This window comes from Scleropages formosus, chromosome 24 (genome assembly GCF_900964775.1).
Source record: "Scleropages formosus chromosome 24, fSclFor1.1, whole genome shotgun sequence".
In the NCBI taxonomy this organism is placed as follows: Eukaryota; Metazoa; Chordata; class Actinopteri; order Osteoglossiformes; family Osteoglossidae; genus Scleropages; species Scleropages formosus.
In genome coordinates this window covers 6,658,141-6,664,140 of record NC_041829.1, presented here as the reverse complement: position 1 = coordinate 6,664,140, position 6,000 = coordinate 6,658,141, and positions in this window count along the sequence as shown.

The window sequence follows — 6,000 nt, the reverse complement described above, 5'->3', positions numbered from 1 at the left end:
CTATTTTTTATAAACATTTACATTACAAGAGCAGCTGCGTGAAGGTTTATCCGTTATTCAGCAGTTATGATCTCAAAGTTATAGAGCATAAACATAAACATTTACGCATTATATGAACTTAGATCATGGGGAAAAGTGAGTTTGGAAGAGATGAGTTTTAAGACCCTTTTTAAATGTGGAAAGAGAGTCAGCAGTTCTGAGTGAGAGGGGGAGGTCGTTCCATTACAACGGAGCCAGAACCGAGAACCATACAGATTCTGCACGTACATTGCGTGCTATTGACGTAGATCTGCTTGCTGTTCAACTGTGCATTGACTAAGTTTAAAAAAACACATACACACAATAATTTAATATTGCCGCCAGCAATATAAAAATGAACATAATAACTGTGAAATGAACAAGACTATGGCCAGCATGGTGACACAGGGCAATGACATGTTGGGTCCTGATAGTCTACCCTAGACTGGTTGTGCCAGTTAATTATTCAGTTCTAAAACCTGGAAAAAAAAAATAAAATTACTTTGAAACATCAAAATAATGGTAATTAATGTAATCTTCATTATAACAGCATGGCTTTGAAACAATGTCAGTCATTATACTATTTAATAAAACAATGTACACAAACAAAAATCCAGAATTTAAATTAACTTATGATGTTTTTGGAGGTAATAAAGTCATTTGCCTCGCTGGGCTGGAACAAAAAAGTACAATGAAAAATAATGATTAAATATAATAATTTGGATAGAGTTCCCAAAAACATATTTCTAGATGTAGTTACGACTGGAAGTGAATTTCAAAACGCAGGATTTGCGTAAAAATTTCCACACAGATCTGACAGATACTCGGTTTCAGCTTCAGACAAAACCCGCTGGTGTGGGAAAGTTCTTAATGAGAAAACAACGACTTCATTCATACGGGGACGACGACAACAAGGCGAGCAGTGTACAAGTACCGCATCGCACTTTCTGCGAAATACTTCCCTGAAGAAGACATACAGAAAAATTCACACATTCTGCCTTTCATCTGACTGTTCTAGGAGATATAATAATCCATATTTTATGCTGTTAACATGAATCAGCCTAGACCAGGTCATAATGTATTCCACTAACAGACGTACAGAAGGCAGTATGTGAAAACGGCTATATACTTTATTAAAAAGTATTTTATTGCACACACCATAGTATAAAATAAGCCTTTAAAACAAACTCTTGGGTATTCCCTCCTCCCTCCACTGTCTATTAATATCTCAAGGCCGTGATGCCATCAAAACAATTTGAATTATGTATGCTTCCCTTAGTATCCAATTATATCCCGACAAAAAAAAAAAAATGTGTTTCACATGTTCCAGTTTAAGGATTGTTATAAAAGTACAAAACAGGGAAAATCCACACGCGGCAACAGAGGCCATCTCAGTTCACGCACAGTTCACAAGAAATTTGCTCACATCGCTCAACAAAACGGGCTGCGCGAGGGGTTTTTAATAATGCGAGTCTGTTCATTAATGAGTCTCTTTTTGAATGCCGGCCCAAAAAGCAGTTTTCTGATAATCCTGCAGGCCCCAGGGGCGGCAGAGGCTCGGCGCGCCGCAGCATCGGAATTTCAATCAGAAGCCGAGTCGGGAGGCTTGCGGCGAAGAAGTGTGCTTGGGAAACGTAGGAGGACTGAGAGAAAGTGACGAGCAATGCACTTGTCACCCAGCTTTTGAAGATCGTGCTTTGTGTCACTCGCTGAGTGTCGCTCCCGTACTCGCATCATTACATTATCATCACATCATCAAAAAATCAAAAAAAAGAGAGGAAAAAAAAATCTCCCAACCCCATATGCCATGATATGTGGTGGTTCTGACATAACTGCAGATTTTCCACCTTGAGGATCTGATTGAATGCCGATCATTTATAGTGAATTTTCTATTTATTAATTTTAATAGATAGCTATGATCTATCCTGACACCTCCAGAGCAACATGCAATGATTCATCCTTATTCATCAGAGTATTTCTTACTGTGTCAGTTCAGGATAAGCGTACTAGGGTACAACAGCAGCACATGGGATCTGAACCTGGGTCCATCAGACCTATGGCTGCAGCTCAAACCACTACGCCACCTGCTGGAGGACAACACTGCCACACAATAAAATGTTGATGATTCTAATTTAATATTTTAAAATGTGTATGGAGATACAATAGGGCTAAGGCTGTTGCCCATATTGTTGGGGTCTGTACTGATGCCAATCATATCACTGATCTAATAACCTCCTTCCATATAATCAAAACAGGTTATATATGGATTTATCAGAATAAACCAGCATTTCAACCAACACAATGATAATTTGTGTGACTCATTATTTTTCACCATGAGCTGAGGAGACACATTGCAAAGAGATGTTTTAATGAGCATGTATGGCAGCAGGCTGTAGAGGAGGGCAGTGTTGGGAAGGCATGATGAAGGAGGGAGGGAACCGAATGGTGGAGGATGGGAACAGGACAGGAAGTGGTGTGTGGAATCCAGTAATAATAATAATAATAATAATAATAATAATAATAATAATAATTAGAACCAGCACCTGGTCCAATAATAGGAAGTTAAATAAAAATGCATTTTAATTTTATCTTTTTTTTTAATCCAGCAGTACAGATTTTCAAAATACCGCTATTGAGTAACTAATATTTAAACTGATAAAACTCTGATTTCTACAAACAGAAAATGTTATTATCCGCCTATTACACTCAATCTATATATTTATATTAGTTTTTTGCTGTAATTGTCATTTGGATTTTAACATATAAATCAGTTTAATTTTCCCTAAACAAATGGAGTAATTCATTTGATACGTCCTGATTTGCATTTCATTAGCAGATCTCCAAAGGCTGAAAACACCCAGAAGGAACATCTTCCAAGAACTAATTACAGCAGAGATCAGAGCTGGGGGCACTGTGCAACATCGGGGTTTTAGTTATAATATAAATGTGTGAAACATGCAGATTAAGCCATTAAGGGTGACTAGGCAGTCAAGACAGACTTGTGTATTGTCCCCAGACCTGAAAGGAGACACCTGTGAGACGACGCAATGCCTGCTTCTTCTACGACTGCTAGGTGACACCAGTAAAACCTCCTTTTATTTCCACTGTTAACACTATTACAAATAGTTTCACACAGGTATTGCGAAATTTCCAATTTTATCCCACATATGTTACTTCTATAGTTTATTCTCCCTGGGTATTTAATATATTCATTGCTTTGAGAGACAGTAATGGTCACCCCCATCTTTACAAAAAAGCAGACAGCCAATAATGCAAAGATGACATTATGAGTGACTGGGTGTGGACTAGGATCTTGCTGGAGGGCGAAGCAAGCAGTGGACAGGCAGCGTGTGACATGACCCCCCGTCAAATTGCATTAAAAATGTTATTCCCATATACTATTTTTAAGTACTTCTTTCTTCTTCCTGTTTAAATTAATAGAATTTTCCTCACAGAAAGTAAATTAATAATAATAACAGCAATAATAACAATAATAATAATAATAAAAGGGCAGCTCTACTATGTATTCAGGTGGTGAACATTTGAGCTCCACACATTTGCAGTCCAGTCTGATGAGTTCTGTAGAACCTGAGAGATTAAAATTCCACTAAGTTGTCTCCCTAGCTCTTGTCCTTCATGTATATGGATGATCATAAAGTCATTCCTTATTTTTACTTCTATACAGATGGAAATGGACTATTTTATTCCTGTACTAATTTGGGATTTAAATTTGTTCTTTAGCCACCCACCAAAAAAATTATATATATATTCAAAAATATTTCCACTATATGCCAAATCATACCTAGAAGAGTATTGAACAGAATATATTTTTAGTATTTACATTTAGGACTAATTATACTGGGATTTTACTGGGACTATGCTGGGATTTTTTTAGCCTGCCTCAAGATTTTCTCAACAATTGTTTATTATTATTATTATTATTATTATTATTATTAAAAAAAGAAATTGATTTAGTAATAAAGAAAAACTAGGCAAACCATACTCAACTGTGTCAGCTTTGGGTTGACATTATTATAACTCTGCCTCCCATCTAATGGGTTTTGAATACACTTCACAAAGACAACAGACTTATTGCTTTTTACAGGAAACCCCTCTTTTCACATTTATCTGACACTTTTCTCCAAAGCAGCTTACAATGTTAAGGTTATAATTATCACAGGCTTACAATCACTTACACATTTGTACAGCTGGATAATTTTACTGGTAAAATTAGGGTAAATACCTTGCTCAAGGGTACTACAGCCGGGGGTGGGGATCGAATCTGGGATCAATGACAAAGACCATATAATCATCATCATCATTATAATCTTTTGTTTTATTAAATTTTTTTTATTATTGAAATGTGGGTGGATATGAGTGCATTTGGACCTCTGGAGAGTTGAACAATTTCAGAGGCCTCTATGTTTCACGCACTCATAGCAGGGAGATAAATATTAAAAATGAATGGTGTGTTTTGAATGAAAGTAACGGCAAAATTGTAATGGTTTAAGGTTTCCGTACTGATGTCATGCTGCATGAGCAACTAACTAAGGCACAGAGACATAGGTGATCTTGGTGCTTTCGCTGTGCGTTTGAATGCCAGTTTGACTCCACTGTATGGGGGCCCATCAGTGACTCTCCAGCTGGGGGCCTCAGGCTTCAAGGGTCATGCAATGTGGTGAAATAGAACTCGGCTGTGAAAGATTCACTGATCTGCTTCTACTACAAAAAGTCAAGACCTCTTTTCTCACCTCTCTAATTCGCTGCTTCAGAAAAGATATGAAACACATGGAATTGTAAAGATTTTTCAAGTGTCTGTTGACAATTATATCCATAATAAGGATTCATTATAAGGATTCATGAATTGTCTGTTGATACAAGATTCATCTGCATTAGCACCATCCTATCATCTTGCATTAATATGATTAGATACTGCAGCTGGTTTGTTTCAACAGTGGGTGTTGGGTTTTATACAGCAGTACTCTGCTGATGTGGTTCACAGCAAGTATGGGTGTTATATCTGAAACACTTTGTGGTCCTTGGTCCGGATCAGGACACCATCCTCTGGGGTTTGATTCAACTACAAATTGCTCCTACCCAAATCCCTACCCCTCTGTTTGTGGTTAAAGAAGTAAACTCAGTTCCTTAGCATCTGAAATTCAATGCATTGACATAAATTACCACTTTCTTCTTTAGTTCACTTCAATGGCTTTAGTAGCTGAGTATTTGAAATAAGTCTCACTGCTGCATTTTCCCCACTTAGAGTCTCGGATATCGATATCGTTACACGGAGTCAGCAAAAACAAAGCAAGGAGTAATGGATATCAATAGAGGTACATGAGTGCTGTGGCGACCGTGTCCCTAAAAGTTGAGTATTTTGAAATAAGCCAAGAAGATAAGACACACAAACACGACACTTTGAATCGACTGGATGAGAGCCAACGTCATTCTGGGTCAAAAACACTAAGGCAGGCAAACACCCTAAAAAGCCAAATACAAATTCAACATAAAACATCTCTTCTTCAGACTTTGCCTCTTTTTTTGCTCTCCAAGGCGATGCCACCCACCTCAAACCTGCTTTACTCAGCACTTCCCAGGAAATGAAAAGCCACCTAAAGAAGATACGGTGTTTATTTAAATTCTATCAAAATCCAATCATATAAAATTACCTATCTGTGGGCAGGGTGAGATAAGTGGAATCATTAATTAACATTTTGACAGCTGGTGATACTACCTGACAGCAGCATATGACATGTCACTCCAAAGGTTCTCGCATTAAAACCATGAACCCTACAAGGTTATTTTTTTTATTCAACTTTGAAGGTATTCTGTATAGTTCTTGATGCTGCTGTTGATGTGACTGCCAAGGGTGTACATCACCTGGGTGATGCCTACAAGCTTCCATGCCTTGCCTGACATGCTACAACTCCCCTCTTGACCGGACCCATCATTAACTGACCAAGTCATTGCTATTACTAACCC